The 20,459-nt window shown below is 47.3% G+C and overlaps 1 pseudogene across 1 annotated transcript in view; it reads left to right on the top strand.

The window, feature by feature from the left end:
• The first annotated feature begins 1,407 nt into the window (after positions 1–1,407).
• The window catches only part of LOC146869617 (E3 ubiquitin-protein ligase TRIM11-like), a 109,784-nt pseudogene continuing 90,732 nt past the window's right edge, over positions 1,408–20,459 (top strand). The window contains exons 1-3 of the transcript XR_014962402.1: positions 1,408–1,476; positions 1,569–1,986; positions 8,047–8,142. The product of XR_014962402.1 is annotated as an E3 ubiquitin-protein ligase TRIM11-like (transcript). The remainder of the gene's footprint in view (positions 1,477–1,568; positions 1,987–8,046; positions 8,143–20,459) is intronic.

The following is a 20,459-nucleotide window of genomic DNA, read 5'->3' as shown; positions in this document are numbered from 1 at the left end:
GCTCAGAAGGTTCCCTTCCCACCTCCGCAGCAGACACTCCCAGCTCAGAAGGTTCCCTTCCCCCCTCAGCTGCAGACACTCCCAGCTCAGAAGGTTCCCTTCCCACCACAGCTGCAGACACTCCCAGCTCAGAAGGTTCCCGTCCCACCTCAGCTGCAGACACTCCCAGCTCAGAAGGTTCCTGTCCCACCTCAGCTGCAGACACTCCCAGCTCAGAAGGTTCCCTTCCCCCCTCAGCTGCAGACACTCCCAGCTCAGAAGGTTCCCTTCCCCCCTCAGCTGCAGACACTCCCAGCTCAGAAGGTTCCCTTCCCCCCTCAGCTGCAGACACTCCCAGCTCAGAAGGTTCCCTTCCCCCCTCAGCTGCAGACACTCCCAGCTCAGAAGGTTCCCTTCCCCCCTCAGCTGCAGACACTCCCAGCTCAGAAGGTTCCCTTCCCACCACAGCTGCAGACACTCCCAGCTCAGAAGGTTCCTGTCCCACCTCAGCTGCAGACACTCCCAGCTCAGAAGGTTCCCTTCCCCCCACAGCTGCAGACACTCTCAGCTCAGAAGGTTCCTGTCCCACCTCAGCTGCAGACACTCCCAGCTCAGAAGGTTCCTGTCCCACCTCAGCTGCAGACACTCCCAGCTCAGAAGGTTCCCTTCCCCCCTCAGCTGCAGACACTCCCAGCTCATAAGGTTCCCTTCCCCCCTCAGCTGCAGACACTCCCAGCTCAGAAGGTTCCTGTCCCACCTCAGCTGCAGACACTCCCAGCTCAGAAGGTTCCCTTCCCCCCTCAGCTGCAGACACTCCCAGCTCAGAAGGTTCCCTTCCCACCTCAGCTGCAGACACTCCCAGCTCAGAAGGTTCCCTTCCCCCCTCAGCTGCAGACACTCCCAGCTCAGAAGGTTCCCTTCCCACCTCAGCTGCAGACACTCCCAGCTCAGAAGGTTCCTGTCCCACCTCAGCTGCAGACACTCCCAGCTCAGAAGGTTCCCTTCCCCCCTCAGCTGCAGACACTCCCAGCTCAGAAGGTTCCCTTCCCACCTCAGCTGCAGACACTCCCAGCTCAGAAGGTTCCTGTCCCACCTCAGCTGCAGACACTCCCAGCTCAGAAGGTTCCCTTCCCCCCTCAGCTGCAGACACTCCCAGCTCAGAAGGTTCCCTTCCCCCCTCAGCTGCAGACACTCCCAGCTCAGAAGGTTCCCTTCCCACCTCAGCTGCAGACACTCCCAGCTCAGAAGGTTCCCTTCCCACCTCAGCTGCAGACACTCCCAGCTCAGAAGGTTCCCTTCCCACCACAGCTGCAGACACTCCCAGCTCAGAAGGTTCCCGTCCCACCTCAGCTGCAGACACTCCCAGCTCAGAAGGTTCCCTTCCCACCTCAGCTGCAGACACTCCCAGCTCAGAAGGTTCCCTTCCCACCTCAGCTGCAGACACTCCCTCCCAGCCGAGCTCCACCTGCGGAGTCAACAGTCAGTTAAAGGACAAAGGTGCTGTGGGGTTTATAAGGAAGCGGGAACGGAACCACCCACTTTACACCCTGTGAGAAACTTAACTGAACTCCGCTTTCCCCCCTCTGCAGGATCATGGCTGCAGAAAACCAGCTCCGGAGCCTGAAGGAGGAGGCCACGTGCTCCATATGTCTGGAGTATTTCACAGACCCCGTGTCCGTGGAGTGTGGACATGCCTTCTGTCTGTCCTGTATCACTCGGTGCTGGGAGGGGCTGCAGACAGACTTCCCCTGTCCCCAGTGCAGAGAAACCTCTAAGAACAAAACCTTGAGGCCCATCAGACATTTGGGAAACATGGTGGAGCTCTTGAAACAGCTTCACCCCCCAGGTGCGAGCCCCCGGGAAGAGAACCTGTGCAGAGAACACGAAGAGAAACTGAAACTGTTCTGTGAAGATGACCTGAAACCCATCTGTGTGGTGTGCAGCATGTCACGTGACCATAAGCCTCACACGGTGCTCCCCATTCTGGAGGCTGCCCAGGAGTACAAGGTGAGTTTACTGCAGAGGGTTGCGCAGGTGTCTGCCACCGATGTCTGACCGGCTGGGGCCCCTTCCTTGCTCCTCATTCCATCGGCTGTCCCAGGACTACAGACTGTGTATGCCCCGGCTTTGTGATGGGACTGGGAGTCTCGTGTGTGCCCCATTCCACAGGCTGCCTCGGAGCACAAGGTTTAAATGTCTCAGATTTCTGAAAAGACAGGGCTCCTGTGTCTGCTCTCTATTGCACAGGCTGCCCAGGAGCACCCGGTGTTTGTTACATGTTTGTGCAAGGGGTGAGGTGGCTTCTCCCATTCCACAGGCTGCCCAAGAGCACAGGGTGCATATGTCTCCTGTTTGTGACAGGAGGGGGGTCTTTCTGTGTGCTCCTTAATCCAGAGTACACGCTATGTATGTGAAATGTCTCGATCTCGGCGCTTCCCATTCCGAAGGCTGAACAAGAGTACAGGCTGTGTATGCCACTGGTCTGGTACAGAGGTGTGCCCCACTGGCATCCCATGGCATCGGGTAAACCTTCTTTAGCTCACGTGTGAAGTCCGCCTCCAGTTGAACGTTTCTGTTTCGGTCGCTGCAGGAAAGAGGAGTGGAGTGGGGCAGACCATTGAGAAACTTGGAGGGACCTGACACAAAAATCTATTTTGTTGGATTCACATGTTGTACTATTAGTTTCCGTTCTGTAAATGTATCGAAAACAAAGCTGGTGCGTGTTTGAGGGGCGAGGAAGAGAGAACCCGCATCCTCTCGAGAAACGGAAAATAGATTTGATGCTGAGCCCTGCAGACCGCCTGCTAGAGAAGGAGCTGTACACCCCGAAAACTGTGAGAGACTTGACGGGTGTCAGGCACCTGTTCTGTGAATTCCAAAGCAAACACGTACCAAACATTAGGGTACCAGACGCCCCCCTATTCAAGGGGTCGCAGGGCAGAGGTGGGTCACCCAGGGGGTAGTTGGAGACAAGGGTTCAGACTCAACAGAACCCAAGAGACACAACAACGTATTGTCTGACCCACTGTTTGTCTTTTGGAAAAAGAAACCACTTTAAATTGCACAGCGGTGCTCATTAACGCAGCGGTAACCCCGACCTGGGCTGATATTGCAAGCAAGAGGCGGCCTGGCCTAGGTGGACACACACAGCGAGGTGGGTGCAGCCTGCCTGGGGCCCTTGGGTGGATGTACTGAGGCGTTCATAGGCCTCTGCAGAGAGCGAGCGGGAGACCCCCGCAGCACAGGGCTTTTCTGGCTTCTCCCTGGCACTCCTGGTGTCCCCGGCTCTTCCTCAGGAACACACTGGGTCCCCCCTGGACAGTCTCCTCTCTTGCAAGGCCAGGCAGACTCCCTCCATTGCTCAGCCAGGCCCTGGCAGACCCGCTGGCAGAACATGCAGATTCCAGGTGCTGCCCCCTCCCCTCTGGGAGGCTGTAAGACAGACACTGGCCCTGGTTACTCAGCAGTCTCTCAGGCCCTCTACAGAGCACTCCCTTTCTTGCTCTCAAAGAACCTGCAACAAGAACAAAGTAGGGTTGTTTGGAAGTCTCCTTCTGGGGCTGCCCTCTAGTCACAGCCTTTGTGTAAACTTCTGCTGCTCCCAGCGGGCAGCACTGGGGCAAAATATGGGAAGAAAGCAGCCTCTCTGAAGCAGTAATCTGGGGGAGACAAAGGGGCAAGCCTGGCTTGGAAACACCTCATTATAAACACCAGAAACTGCAGTCCCACCCCTCACGCCAACCATCTAACACATAGCAGCGTCATGTTTGACAGTGTTAGCACTTTTGTTTTTTAGCTAAGAGCGCCTTGCACATTGGGAATTTTTAACCCAATTTTCCTATGTTGGAAGCAAAACTACAGATCCCACAATGCACTCGAAAAGCCTGGACTGCCAATGGTACCACATATGGTAGTTGGCCTCTTTGCTAGCTATGCCACAGCACAGGGTGTATTAACTATGTACAGTTGAGTGGCGTGCAGCACATTCCTCTCTGGGGGCCCGAGTCTCCTGCTGCTGTCCAAGAGTACAAGAGGTGTATGCTAGGGCAGGAGTTGGCCTCGAGTGGAAGCTCACATGAACCTTACCCAGAGACTCCTCACTATGTTCCACAATTGGCAGAGAGATGAGGCATGTCTTGCGAAGTGCTGTCTAGCCGTCCCATCCAGGCCATGCTTTTTGATACAGGTTTAACTCTTGCCACGTGTTAGATCCCTTCTGGAGGTCCACAGGACAACAGGCATTACTGGGCTACAACCATGGTGGCCAGGGTCACGGTGCCTCTTTTGGCCTGAGGTTTGTTCTACTATGGCTCTGCAAACTGGGCCATGTGCCACCCTTTCTGCACTTGACTCTCAGAGTAGCAAGGGCGAGCAGTCACAGGCTTCTCAGGGGGGCAACAACTTACTTGTAAAAAAAGAAGTACTTTAATAATGCAACAGTACTTAACACTACAGATATGGAATTCTGTTGCAACCAATTGTAAAGCTCTTGGGCCTACTCGGTGTGGAAGATTTACAATCCTGCTAAGGAATTTGTGGTGGCTTCTTGCTGAAATTCAGTGTGCAGTTTTGAGGCAAGACCCAGTCTCTCAGTCAAGCTTAGCCTTGTGGTACCTGTCCATGCAGAGCGCTGTCCAGTGTTATTGCGGTTCGGCAGATTCCTCCAGCAGTTGGAGCAGGGTCGCTGCCAAGGTCTGGCCTCTCAAAGCGAGTCGGAGACTGTACCCTGGTGCCAGCAGTGGTCTGTTTCTTGGCAGCTGTATCTTCCTTCTATTGGTCTTCACTGCATTGTCTGGATGCCCAGGCAGATGCCAGACGGTACACTGCTACTTAAAGTAGATGTTGCTTCACGTACTTTCCTAATGAATCACGGAGGGAATACCCACAAACATCGGTCCGATTCTTCTGGATGTTCCACACAGCTGTGCTTCTCCTCCTAGATAGTGTCCTCATGTTGGGTCCGGGACATCCCTCATACAGACGCACATCTTCTCTAGCAAGTTGTGCAGACTTCAGATGATGGCTCCTCACCTCTGGGAGACTGGCTGTCCTGCAGATGCCAGCCCTGGTCTCACAGCAGCTCTTTGAGTACTCTACACAGCACTCCCTTTCATGGTCGAGAAGAAGTTGGAACTGGAAAAATGTGGCGTGGTTTGGGTCCCCCATTTCATGGTCTTTGCCAGTTGGTGGAATGTTGATCCTCGCTCTAAAGTCCGGCAGCCACTTTGAAGTGGTTTCCTTTCTGATGTCTTCTTCTGGCTTGAAGGCCTTTGTGCAGGGTGATCACGCTCACAGCTGGCAGTGATGATGCTGGCTCCAAGCCGGAGTAGCCACCTCATCGGCACAATAAAGCATGAGGGTTCTGCACCTGGGAGTCAAGAGAACTCCTGAAGTAGCAACAGGGGACAGCAAAAGACATGGCCCTTCTCTAGAAATGTCTTCATCTCTAAACATAATCCGCTCACAACTTCTCCCCTATGATCCCTTGCTAAAGTCATTGTAGAATTTCCAAATGTAGCCCTGTCTGCATCCTCCCTCACGTCATTGTCTGGTGCTCCATCATCCAGTCAATGAAATACAGGCAATATACTTCCACTGAGAAGCTGTAACGACTCCGCATCATGTGCCAGGCTGAACCACGAGCAATCAAAATTGGATCACTGGTCCCAGCAATCACTCTCTCATCGCCTGAGTCTTGCCACCATACATTTGCCACACATCCAACATGCATACATGCAGTCGACCAGCACACGGAGTGTCAGGCAATGGTTGTGGCGTTACAGTTCAGTGGAACTTTACACACCTACCCTGAAACAAAAAGGTCTGTTTAGGACCGGGATTTCCAAACATCAGTATGCTGCCACCACCGCTGTATGGCAACAAGCTCGGGCATGGATGGTAGTCACATGTTGTTACAGAGGGATGCTTGGTGTGCTCCTCCAGGTCATTGAACAGGTTCTGGACGTTGGCTTTACCATCAACAGGTTTAGGCTGCACTGCACAGACTAGCATGTTACTTGTTGCCCTAATTGGGCTGGGTATGCCCAGACGAGGGTCCCACGCTCACCATGCCAACGCATTCAAGCTAGTTTGGCTGATGATAGATGAGCCCCTGAAACCGGTCCCAGGATGCTTGCTTCTTGTCCGGGGAGGACCTGGCCTGGCAATTTGACCTGAACTCCTCCCATTGGGAGCAGGGTCATGACTGATTTCCTTGAAAATGCGGTGCCAAAGGTCACTGCTGTCCATATATCATGAAGATTGGCTTCAGCCATTCCTGGATTATTTGTCAGAAGTGGTTTGGATTCTGGGGCTTGTGGTTTGGCTTCCTGGTTATAAAAAGCATTTGCAAAGCAATAGGTCTCGCGTTCACTCGAACTTGAGCTATTGGCATTGTTAATGGCAATGCCTTTTATTTATGTTTTGGGTTTTAAAACCTGAATAAAAGGCATTGTCATTTACAATACTAACAGCTTAATAGCAAATGCGAGACATATTGCATTGCAATAAAGGGCCTTCTCGACCACTTGTTAGATTGTAAATATCAGAGGAAGAAACCGGCCTGCGACGTCTTCAAAGTAGTGATAAATAGTGCCCTGAAGATGTGTAAGTGTTGTAAATTACACAGACACAAAGTGTTAAGTGAGAGTTGCATATGATCAGAGCTATAAACACTAACGAAGACCTCCAACACTTTTCGCTCTGTGATTACACTGTTGCTACTCAGGAGGAAGAGCTGGGGGGGGGGCTATTTCCTGCCCTCTCCATGATTTGAGTGTGTAGTGTGGCATTGCGTAATGTCATGGCTATCTTTGGCCTAATAAAAACACTCCAGCTGTAGTAGGGCCCTGGCTTCACCTCCTGGTGCAGTCCAGGCTGTGCTTTATGGCAGGCATGGAGCGAGGGAGAGATGGTCTCAGCTGCAGCTCCGGCCTCGTACAGTGCCCCTGCTATTACTAGAGAGCGAGAGGCGCTGAGGTGGTGGTATTGGTGGCAGTGGTATTGATATTGGTGGTGGCGGTGGTATTGTGGCGGTATTGGTGGCGTGGGGGTATTGGTGGTGGCGGCGGTATTGGTGGTGGTGGTGACAGTATTGGTATTGTTGGTGGTGGTATTGGCCGTGCCTAGACACCTCCAGGTATTAGTTTGCGTTATAAATGTAAATTTCTTTCATTTCTTTGGTATTGGTGGTGTTAATACAATAGGCTTTTGAAAACCACCCGTCAGGTGGCTTGGTGCAGATCACATGTAACACAGATTTGTTGTTATCCGCTTCAGTCCATTAGCACACGATTTTGTGCTCCCTGGAATTAATTTGCCTTTCATTTCCAAATCCAGTTTACTTTGGCGGGGGTGGGGGAGGGTATGAAACACACAAGATAATGCGGGGTAAAATTGTTTGAGGTCGGGTGTCCGTGTTACGGGTTGGCCGGGCTGCTTAAAGTACACACTGTTTCAGCTGAAGCAGCACATGTCCGGCCTGCAGTGAGAGAAACTCAATTAAGTAAATAGTGCTTACAGACTAAATAACGGGTCCCGTGTAACAACCGAAGTAAAGGGGCCAAGTAGCCATGGGAGGTTACAAAAGAAGACAAGGCTGTACTAAGTAGGGACTAACAAGCCTATTAACAAATCTGAAGGCAACATTTACGAAAGACAATGACACAAGCCAATGAAAAATATGGGAGGAGAGTGGGCGCAGCTTCCCTCCCATACTCTACTACAGCAGTCTCGCATAGCGAGCAGCGCATGCGCGCTGCCGCTAGGCTCGACGTAAAAAAGGAGTCTAAAATCCCAGAATCCAAAGTTCTTTATACAAGGTTACTGAACTTTGACCTCTGGCTGTTGGAGCCTGGCTTTAAAAGTGCAGACGTTTTCGCACTCTATCAACACATTACCACTGACCTTTGTACAAAAAGCATCTGCATCTTTCACGATTTGTGGCCTTTACAAAGCAAAGGTGGCTAATTGAGGGGAGCAGATGCACATAAATATGAATGACTTATCTTCTGTTTAACAACATCCAGTAGCTGTCCTGTTCAATTAATGTGTGAACTGTTCTTTCAGAAAACCCTTCACAGCCACGTGGAGCGACTGAAAAAGGAGCTGGAGAACCTGCATACGCGGGAAGCTGAACAAAGGAGGACCGTGTCAGATCTTGAGGTGAGTGGAGTCCTGCTTGTGTCGGTGGGAACAGTAAGTGAACAGAGATGCAAGAAACAAGGGAGAGGGGGGTCCCCTGGACAGTCAGAAGTGGAAGTCAATCAACCTATCATTGGCTTGTAAAGTGCGACTATTCATCTGTAAGGGTCTCAAGGCGCTGGGAGGTGGTGGGAGAGCTGCTGGTCTGTTGGAGGCGCTGTGGTTCAGTCGAAGGAGGTGAGAGACATTGGGGACCCTTGATTGTCCGAATCTGATGTAAGCGACGTGAGGGCACCCCAGACACTCAGAAATGGAGATGAGAGAGATGAGGAAACCATGACCGTCAGATATGGAGGCCAGAAGCAATGCAGCTCCCCGACACTCAGAGCTGGAGTTGAGAGCCATGGGGGTGCTACTGACAGTTAAAACTTGAGATGAGAGACATGAGGTAAATATGAAAGCCCGATCTGAAGGTGAGAGGAATCCTGTGTGCACTTCTGGAAACAGTAATAGGGTAGAGAAGTAAGAGACCAGGGTTCCCCCATTAGTCACAAGAAGGAAAATGTCAGAGACGCAGCAACATATAAAAACATTGGAATGGTGTTACCACACACAGTTTTATTTGCTTCATAACTTATTTTGCATTAATGTATGTTTCTGGTGGAAGGAAGTAAAGGGGTGCAAATATCAATACTTTTACCAAAATGAATATCTCAATTCTATTGAGGAGTTTTCATATGTGGTCCCCCTAGAATCTAAACAATCAAAGCCAGGCATCAGAGGAATGGGAGCTAACCCTAGATTCAGAAGTGTAGAAACAGATGTCAGAGAAATACTTCACACAGTTTGACGAAGCCAATAGGTATGACCGTTTTAGAAATGTAAATGATTCTTCACTGATTACCGAGTTTATGTACGTGGTGACCTGTGAATCAATCAGTAGATTTGTAGAGCGCTTCTTGTCATCAGTGTGGGTATCCAGGCGTCGGCAGGGTTCAGTTGAATAGCCAGGTCTTCAGGGACTTTCGGAATTCTGAAACGGTGATTATATTTCAGCAGTTAGTAGGATGGGAGCAAATGTATGAATAAGTGACTCCGTGCCTGAATATGTGAAAAGTCAGTGAGTTCTAGGTGGATGGATAGTTGAATCCGTGAGTGCTTTGGGAGGTGTTGAATGAATTGTGAGGGTATCAATGGATAGCAGTGATCATGTAATAAAAATGGCAAGAATTGCCAATACTCTGCTAGTGCAATTATTACATTAAGGATGGTTTAAATATCACCTCACAACTGTATACCAGGAGTTGCTGCCAATATGCCAATGCGAGCAGCACACCGTTGTGGATGGCATTATAACAAGAACGCCCACCTTATGTCAATACATTCCACAACTACGCAGGCTTGTCCCATCACTATTCAGATCTGTTCACTTAATTTATAAAGCGCACAAACACCATGGGTCTTGTGGCGCTGTATGAAGTGAGCAAGAAACGAAAGAATGAACAGGCTAATGAGGCAAAGAGGTAACTTATTTGTTAAAAGGCATAGCCTCACGAAAGAACGAGGTCTGCAGTTATGGAGGGATGTCTCATGTCCAAGCCCACCAGGTAGGACATTCCAGAGCTTGGTGGAATACATGGCAGTCTGCAACCACCCACCCTGTGCTTGGGGAGGAAAAGCCGATTGGTAGAGCATTGTCCAAGCGTATTCTGTACACAATGCAAGAGATTTAAATGTTCTCCTTTGCTTAACCGGTAACCAGTGCGGTTGAAGGATGAGACGACTGGCATGAGCAAAACAAGATGGGCCGGAGAGGAAATGTGCTGCCTTGTTGTGGATAACTTGTGGTTATTCCAGCACATATTAGAGTCTAAGATGAAGGAAATGGCATAGTCCATGTGTGAGTCAATGAATAGTAACAGTACCACGTGTTAGTCATTGTCGATAGTACATATAGGGGGAGCTCCTGAGGACTCCTGGCCTGCCACTGAGAGCTGATGGTCAGTGTTCACTCCCAGGCTTTCACGGTGTTGGCGGGAGAGGCCAGCGGGCTCTTCTCAGCAGCCAGTAGGCATCAAGCCACAGGTCACTTAAGCCGTTTGCGGTTTCGATGATATGTCATTGAACCATTATTATATCTCTAATTTCAAGAACCAGACGAATCGTAAGACAAAGCAAATGATGGGGTTTGTTTTTTATCTATCGATTTGTAATGACTCAAATTCAGTTGCGTTCATTCTATTGCCCATCGCTTTTTCATGTTTATGAAAATCTCAATAAAGATATTTGAAAAACAATCGAACTCCTTCTTAAGCTGTTCCCATTACTCAGTAATCGTTAGTGCCGGTTTAAATTAGCCTCCATCACTCATTCCTCTCGAGTGCGCTTTCAGGTTTGTACTAAAAACAAATCTAGACAGTAGCGGCTCCTCCGCTAAGGCGTAGGAGCGTCGCCCCACTGCTTCTCAGCAGTGTAAATAAAGGGAAAATAAAATGATAATTCTGTCATTTTTTTCGTGCTGCTGCAGCTTTGCGGGGCAGGGCTGCTCTGCTCACAGAGCAGTGGGAGGAGTGGGGGGCACTCTGAGTGCTCAGGAATGTTTGGTCGGCCAAACAGTCAGGCGGACTTTCCATGTTCTCCACCCAAGCTGTAATACAGCCTGGGTGTTAATGTTAATGTTAATTTAGATTTGTTGAGCGCTTAATACCCAAAGGTCTCTAAGCGCTGTAAGAAGAGTAGCGTAGAATCCAAGCAATACAGTTACGCCCAGGTTTCTGTGAACAGGATGGTTTTTAGTTCTTTTCTAAAGGGGAGAAGGGAGGAGAAGGCCCTACCTCCTTTGGTGACGTAGTTGAACCTTGGGCAGTATAGAAGGCTCCCTGTGGAGGACCTAAGTGTGCGCCCTGGCACGTAATTTGTGAGTCTTTGCTTGATGTAGATGGGGGCTTGGCCATAGATAGCTTTGTGGGCCATACACAGGCCCTTAAATTTAGCTTTGTTTTACGGGCAACCAGTGGAGGCGTTGTAGAAGGGCTGAGGCTCGCGTATGCCTTGGTAGTTTAAAAATGAGCCTAGCAGCATCATTCATAATTATCTGGAGTTTCTCACTAAGGAGTCCGGGAGTCCGATATACAAGGAAATGGCGTAGTCAAGGCGAGCCAGGATAATGGCAAACACAATAGTTCTCATGGCGGAGAATGAGAGAATGGGGGAGAGCCTCCTGAGTTGCCGGAGAAGGCCCACACAAGTGCCAAATACCGTGGAAACTTGATTGGCTAGGGTGAGTTTGTCATCCACTTTAATTCCCAGGCTTTTAACCACTGGGATCGGGACTGGGGCCTCGCCCAACTCCTGGGGCCAGTACAAGGAGTTCCAAGGGTTGCGGTCATCCGTCATGGCAAGGACTTCGGTTTTGTCAGGGTTGATTTTAAGAGAGTTAGCCGTCATCCAGTTGACTGTAAAGCGTAGGATCTCTTTTGCCCGGGATTGTGCTTGAGGGGAGTTATCGATGTGAAGGATGATTTGGGTGTCGTCTGCATAGTTGAAGATCTGACACTCCATAGTCTCCAGAGCCTTGATAAGTGGGCTGAGGTAGATATTAAAAAGAAGGGGTGAGAGTGCGGACCCTTGCGGGACTCCACAGGGTAAAGAGCCTCTCTCCGAGACCCAGTCTCCCATCTGGATTCTTTGGGCGCGGTTTGTCAGGAAAGAGGTGATCCATTGTAAGACAGATCCCTCGATTCCTATAGATCCTAATCTTTCCAGGAGAGTGGCATGGTTGACCGTGTCGAACGCTGCCGATAGGTCTAGAAGGACCAGCACACAGGGCTTTTTAATGTCGGCAGTCCGTCTAATATCATCCAGTACTGATAGCATCACTAATTCTGTGCTATGGTGAGCTCTGAAGCCGGCTTGCCTGTCCCCCAGGAGGTGATGATCCTCAAGGAACCTGGAAAGATTTTGCAGGACATGCTGTTCTAGTATTTTAGCAAGAAAGGGGAGTTGGGAGATAGGGCAGTAATTTTTCATGTTCGTAATATCCGCACCGGGTTTTTTGAGAAGGGGATGATTCTGGCTTCCTTGAAGCAGCATGGAACCTCCCCCAACTGTAGAGAGGAGTTTAGGAGTGCGAGGATGTCCTGCTCAATTTCTGGAAGTGCTAGATTGAATATTATAGGAGGGCAAGGATCGGCTGGCGAGCCTGATTTAATCTTTTTGGCCAGGCATCGGAGGGTTTTTAAGTCAAGGGGTTGGAAAGAGGAAAGGGTATCTGTGCTGGAGCCCTGTGAGGCATCCTCTGCATAAGGTGATGGTATACAGGGGGAGTTTTCAATCTCAGTCAATATGTCCTGGATTTTATTGGAGAAATATGCGAGGAAATTATTGCATTGTTCCTGGCTGAATGGAGTAGACTGAGATTGTTTCTGACTAAGTTCCTTCAGGATTCTGAACGTTTCTTTTTGTTTATTGGTTGCAGACGAAATCCTATTTTCATAAAATTCCGCCTTTCTGCACAGCAGCACCTTTTTATATGAGGCTAGTTTTGCTTTATAATCAGTCAGGGCTTGACGTTCATAATTTTTTTGCCATTGTCGTTCGTAGTGGCGTAGCGTGCGTTTGGAAGTCCTGAGTTCTTCCGTAAACCACGGGGCGCCTTTGCCTTTATTTTAGATTTTTATTCTCTTTTCTGGGGCAACTGTGTTGACGGCCGCACGAAGTCGGTCGGTAAGGGCAGTGGTCTCTATTTCAAGGCTTGCACCTGCTTCTTAGGCGGTCGGGCGCAGAGGACGCTTAACAGTGTCGGGCCATCTATTTTTGACCAGGTGCGCACCCGTTTCCAGGCCGCAGGGGGCGGAGTTATATGTTTGGTAAGAGGAAGTAACAGGTTAATGCAGAAGTGGTCCGACCAAGGACAAGGTGTGACCTCTTTAAGTGTAATGAAGGGGGCGGTTGACCAAACCAGGTCTAGAGTGTGTCCCAGCACATGGGTTGGGGTTGTAATTAATTGGGAGAAACCAAGGTTGGTGAAAGTCTCTTCTAGTTGGCGGGCCTGAGCGTCCTTGGGTTGTTGATCCCAGTGAAAGTTAAAATCTCCCATTACCAGGAGATGTTGAAAACGTGACCGGAGGTTAGAGATGCATTCGGTGAGGAGATCAGTAAAGATAGGGGAGCATTTGGGGGGATGATAGAGCATGGAGATCGTAATACTTGAGGAGTGATGGCAGACCCTGATGGTTAGCATATCTGCCCCAGCCAGGGATTCAGCCAACACTTTTTCTATGCTCAAGTATTTTTAAAAAAGGAACGCTACCCCTCCGCCTCTTTTACCGGCAGGTCGGTTGTGCCAGACAGCATCATAGCCATCTGGCATAGCAGCCAGTAGGGTAGGGCCGGACTCTTCGTCCAACCAAGTGTGGAGAATATGCACAGGCTTCCAGTCCCCGTCTGAGCACTGAACTACGGTATATTTAAGGTAAGTGTGTTCATTGTTATGTTATGCTATGTTAAAACAATTTATTAAGCGCACAGCGACTCCAGCGAAGGAGCATCCCGGCGCAGAGACATGGAGCAGTTATAACACAACATGGAGATGTGTGAAAAAGTGTGTGTATATGTATATGTATATGTATATGTGTGTGTGTGTGTGTGTATATATTACCTACTGGCGGTTGCCAGTAGGTAGTTGTAGTTAGGACCTATTTTCCATAGGAAATCCGCAACATTCTATTCCCAATAAGTCTGGCGCCGGTTGATGAATCTTCGCGAAGTTTTACAAACTTTTGGCCAGCTCCGGTCCGCTCCAATCCTGAGAGTTGTGGTGATTCGTCAAGCGGGGGCCAAGGAAAAAAGGGGGGTCCCAAAACGCGTTTTCCCCATGCAATTTCCCATAGGACCTGTTGACGCAGGTACAGCCCGAACTGCTGAACGGAATTACACCAAATTTGGCAAAGAGGTATTCCTCAGTTCAGACTCGTGCCTTTTGCATAAATGGTGTAAATCCGTTCAGTAGTTCCGGAGAAAATTAGAGTTAAAAAGATATCCATGGCCTCGGAGGATCTGCGCACCCTGAGCGCACCCGCTGCGAACCGAGCACGCACCCTCCCGATCACGCGCTGAATGCTAATTGGCTGTCAAGTGTCTGTCTACATTCGAAACCAGGAACTGTTGGCAGCCATTTTGTGCCTCGGTAGAAGCGAGGCTGATTAAGTAAGGGAAATAAGTGTGTGAAAGATGTAAAGGGGGCAGGGTAGAAATACTCTGACCCTCTAGTGTTGCTTAGGGGGTCCCAGAAGGACACATCCCCCCCCCCCCCCCCGGGCCCCCTGTTCTTTTTTAAACGGCAAAATGCACGCAGGGTGCGTGGATCCGGCCGAGGAGGGGGGGGGGGGGAACCCTGAAGCACGGGCTTCCACGCTTCCTTAATAATTAGCCCTCGGGGGGGGGGCAATTCCCGGGGGCAAAATCTGTTAAATATTTCACGGGATTCGCGCACCCATCGCGTCAAACACATACATGATGTTTCGCGGAAGCGAGCGTCGCGTAACGTACTTTGTACATGTCGCGTATGGGCTTGGAGTCGCGTACTGGTCGCATAGCAATCGCGCTCGAAAATACATACCGATCGCATACCGTACGCGGATCCTACACTACAATTGTAAAATGGCGACTATGTTCCGCGCAGGGATCGAGAAAGGTGCGCATATGGTGCGCGAATCCCAACATTTTTTTTAAAAAAAACAACAAAGTATTAAAAATATAGTTTAAAAAATAGTTTACAAAATTAACAATTACAAAAAAAGATATATATTTTTTAAAAGAATTCATTGCAAAAAAAACTTTAAAAATGGTGAAAAACAATTAAAAAAAACATAATTAAAGGCATTGACACACTGAAATATAAAGATTTAGAAATCCTATGAAAATCATTAAACATCATAGCTTTAGAGATAAGTTATAGATAGGAATTAGCATTTAAAAAACCTTAGAAATTCACTAAAAAAAACATAGGTTTCGGGAGCGTTGTAGTTAGCTGGACATTTCCCTCGTACAAAACCCTAGAAATTCCCCCGTTATAGTTAGTTCAGCTAACTATAACTCGCGCCCCCCGCAATGCACTGCTGATGACGTCACATATTACATCACTCATGACATGGTCAGTAACATCACTGATGACATCTCAAATGACATCATCCATGTGATAAATTAGTGCATCTTCTCACACCCTAATATAACCTTTGATACACCCACTTAAAATTTCAGACGGCCATTCTCAAAACCATAGATACTCCAATACCAATAACTACATACCCACTCATTGACTCTTAGGTCTACGCACACATCCACTCACTCACCTGTACAGTCACTCATACGTAATCACTCAGTACAGGACTATCATATGCATTTATACACCTATATAGACACTCACACACCGCCAATCATCCATAGAGGTACTCACACACCTAGTCAGTCATGCAAATAATTAATCACACTCCCATTTACTCACCTATACAGTTATACACACACAAGTTCACTTACTCATAAAAATACTACCACATTCTTATGCTCTTATACAATTACTGATACAAGCACACACTCATCCATACAGCCACTCTCACAATCGCACTCTCACATATAACCTGTTATATACTCTTACACACACATATACTGCCTTTCACATATGTAGTTACTCACACATGTAACACTGAGATATACATTCAATCACTAACACACCCATACATACACACCCAACCATACTGTCCATCACAGATGCACTCTTAAAACCATGCACACATCTATGCACAGTCACACACACCCCACCCACACAAACACTCAGGCACCCATACAGATACTCAGACAAACAATCAATAACCCATCTAGACACTCGTATAGCTATTCACAAAACCATGCAGCCACTTATACACCAACAGACAGATAGATACAGACATTCACACAGTTTAGTCCCTAGTCTGCAGTAAGATACGTTTAATGACTCACTTATAGAGTCAGTCACGCACCTACTAAATCATCCAGTCACACACTTACACACCCACTCATTCTTCCATAGGCCTTTCCCTATATATATTAAACATATTTAAACTTTACAGAAACACACACTCAGTGGATGATGTCATCAGGGATGTCATCATTGATGTCATCAGTGATGTCACTGACCATGTCATGAGTGATGTAATATGTGACGTCATCAGCAGTGCATTGCGGGGGCGCGAGTTATAGTTAGCTGAACTAACTATAACAGGGAAATGTCCAGCTAACTATAACGCCCCTGAAACCTATGGTTTTTTAAGTGAATTTCAAAGGTTTTTTAAATGCTAATTCCTAATTATAACATACTTGAAACCTATGGTTTTTTAAGTGAATTTCAAAGGTTTTTTAAATGCTAATTCCTATCTATAACTTATCTCTAAAGCTATGATATTTAGTGATTTTCATAGGATTTCTAAATCTTTATATTTCAGTGTCAAATCCTTTAATTATGTTTTTTTTAATTGTTTTTCACCATTTTTAAAGTTTGTTTGCAATGAATTCTTTTACAAACTAAAAATATTATTTTTTTGAATGATTTTTGTTTTTAATAAATTTTTGTAACTATTTTTTTATTTATTTTTTAAACTATATTTTTAATACTTTGTTGTTTGTTTTTTTTTGATGATGGCGCTGCTGCGGTTTTTATACGCGCTCCAAAATTACCCGGACCTGGTCCCACACAAGTACTTCGCAGATTTTGAGGCTACTCAGACCTTCTGTGGATTGGCGCACCACGCATAGCCCTCCCTAAACTTACACTGGGGTGGTACGATGGTGGTATAGCACTGCTGGACATCCGTAAATATTACTGGGCAGAACATCTCTCGGCTATCAACCAGGGCACGTACGGCAGTGGGGATGATCCCGGGTATGGGATGGATAGGTGGCTCCTCCCCGGGGGAAACTTTGAGACCGCACTCTACTCGCGGCCTAATAGGTTCCACCTCACGGGGCCTACAAAGCACTCGGTCCAACTGTGGCACATTGTGGACCGGAAGCTAGGGTGGGCTGACAAACTTACGAAGGCAACCCCGCTCTGGGTGTCAGAAAGGCTCGGGTCGTTGGGTCGCACGAAGGGATTTCGCAATTGGGACCTGATCGGGATATCCCGTATAGGGGACCTTTGGGGATCCAGGGGAATGGTGACCTTTGCCTCCCTACAGCAGTCCCACGAGTTGGCTCACTCGGAGTTCTTCCGGTACATGCAGGTTCGGCACTCTCTTCAATCTAACATCCCACCGGGGACAGCGCTCCTGGAATCCTCCCCCTTAGAGGATAGGCTGCTTGACGGCTACCTGCCGGAAAGGGCGATATCCCTCACATACAAAAAACACGTACATCACTCCCCGGATCCACTGCGCTCCCTTACGGGGAAATGGGAGGCGGACGGCCTGGAAATTGATGATGAGGAATCGAGGGAGGCGCTCTCTTCCCCCAAAGAGGTGGCGATATCTGCAAGGTTGCGGCTGATACAGCTCAAAATATTACATCCGTGTATGTCTCAGGCACCAGGCTAGTGTTGATGGGGAGGTGTGCAGATGGGTTCTGTTGGCGACGTTGTGGGGAGAGGGGGACATTTCTTCACATAGTATGGGAATGCCTGCAAATTCAAACATATTGGGCAAAGATACATGATTGTATGAGCGAGGTTTGGGGGGTAAAGTTACGGCCTGAAGCTAAGCGGTGCCTCCTGAACATTTGGGAGCCCACGGACCTATCGGTAAAAGGCAAATTGTGGGCAACGCTGGGGCTGGTGATTGCAAAACGTAACATAGCGCGCCTGTGGGGGGCGGGAGCACCCCCAATGATTAGTGCATGGAAGAAAGACATGGACTGGTGTATGCTGCAAGAAAAGATAGTGTATGTTTCGAGGGGGTGCCCCGGGAAATGGGTAGTGTTCTGGTCTTGTTGGAATGCATACCGCGGTAACATTTGCGAACTTCCCATTTCCCTCCCCCCCCCCCCCCCCTTGAAGAATTGTTAACCCAATAATGTGATGGTACTGTCTACCCAAAATATGCTGTCCCATATCCAGTTACAATAATGTCTGTGAGCCCAAGGATGAAACACTGTAACATCATTAAGTGAAAACTGTGAAACGACCAACATGTTTGTTTGTTAATAAAAAGATTTTTTTTTTTTAAACTGTAAAAATCAGTATAAAAAAATACATATAACTATTACACTTAAAAAACCTTTGAAATTCACTGAAAAAACCATAGGTTTCAGACATGTTATAGTTGGGAATTAGCATTTAAAAAACCTTATGTATGATGAATGATGTAATATGTGACATCATCAGCAGTGGATTGCGGGCGCGCGAGTTATAGTGAGTACTATTAACTATAACGGAGGAATTTCAATGGTTTTGTGCGAGTGAAATGTCCAGCTAACTATAACAGCCCTGAAACCTATGTTTTTTTTCAGTGAATATATATATACACCCATTTCAGTTACCTCATATTCTTACCTTGCATTATAAAGGCATGTGGTAAGAGATTGCTTTGTAAAGGCAATGTGTGGTAAAGGCTATGCGTGGTAATGGATGTGTGGTAAAGGTATGCATTGTAAATGCTTTTGTGGCTCTGTCATATATCTGCATAGGAACGTGGCTCATTTAGTAAAATACAGTAGCCATTTTCTTATGTAAATGAGTGTTAATCCTGATGACATTACACTGCTCCCCATCCTTCTCCAAATGTAATTTGTTTGCACCAGCCCAAGGGTGCAGCACCATAAGTCACCACTAGATGGCCTCTGAAGTCATCATAATGATGTAGTGCTGCAATCCGCTACTAGCTGCTCAGAGCACTCAGAAACCCCCTTCTGCACCAGTCTTTGTGTTACTGTTATAACCACTACTACAGAGTGAGTTAATGTATTGAAACCAATTTAAAAAGTGGTTTTCCCGTGTTCCTTATATCCATCTTGTACAGACAGCAGAACGGTTTCAATGGTGCATTGTTACAATCACTGGTACACAGTAATCGATGAGTTGACACTATTTGAAAAGCATTTCTGCAACGTTTGTCTAACCAACTCATAAAGACAGAAGACAAACGTGTTATAAGATCTATAAGTGTGACAGACAGTCCTATAGAAATCTGTATAAGAAAAGCAAAAAAGTCTTGTGGCGTAGTGAAAGCATTCATGCTAACCCAAGTCACTGCAAACGGATGTTTGTATAGAAGTGCCGTTAAAGCTGCACCATTTTGTAACATTTAGGAGGGCAAGCAGCCCAGTAATTGCAACTTTTTCTTTATTTGAGTCTTCTATAGCGCAAACTAGACCCAAAGGTATCAGAGCGTTTACATGAGCGTCAGTTGCGTTACAAACCGACACATTCATTAGGTCGAGCTACAGCGCACATGCGCTCTCTGCAAGACCTGCTGCCATCAAAAATCTGATAATTGCTACAATGTGTTCTGTCGAATCAAACAATTGTTTAGTGACGAGGATAATGAATCGGAGTAAAAAAATGTTAGAGGGCTGAGTCTAAAACCCACCAAACAAAGGAAAAAACATAATTAATATGGTATCTTTTGTATATATAACCATTAAATGTCTTATGGTATATATGGCAGTTGCACAATTGAATCCCAAGATAAACACGTGACTCAAAACAGATTGATATAACATGCAGTGTAACATTCATATTTACACCAATTAACCAATACGAGAATCAAGACCTAATATAGGAATTTTTTTTTAAATCCGTCCTGTTGTGTTATATAGTACATATCGCACCTTGTTTATTTCTTAACAATTATTTTTTTTTAAGGCGTAATAACTATGGACGTGGTATGGCTAAGCGTCGATGTTTCGACCCTAGTGTGTGTCAATTGAGAAACTTCATGGGTTTCATTTAGGTAATTTTTTCCTTGTCATTAAATATTTTCACATATAATTTGCTGTATATGTCACTCGTATGTATATCAGGGGATGAGGTGCCATTTTTAGCTAGTTTCAAACGATTTGAGTAATTCCTTGCTACCAAATATTTTCATGTTTAGCCTAATGTATGTATGTCACTCAAAATATTTCCTTGTTTACGTAAGATTTTGCAGTTTACATGTACAAATCGCTCTAAATAATTCTTTGTATACCTAAGCGAGTTTTCAATTAAAATGTACAAACCGCTGTCAGAACCACACAAGTACTTTGTTCCAGACCTGTTCTCGTACTTAGTTACCAACCAACAGGTATTTTCTTCCTATCAGGGGTCCTGATCGGTTGAATGTAGCAAGGCTTCAACATAGCGCGCCGTGCGTTGTCGTTGGCCAGCCCACGCT

Source organism: Triturus cristatus, chromosome 1_1 (genome assembly GCF_964204655.1).
Source record: "Triturus cristatus chromosome 1_1, aTriCri1.1, whole genome shotgun sequence".
NCBI lineage: Eukaryota > Metazoa > Chordata > Amphibia > Caudata > Salamandridae > Triturus > Triturus cristatus.
This window is presented reverse-complemented; position numbering and strand designations above follow the sequence as displayed.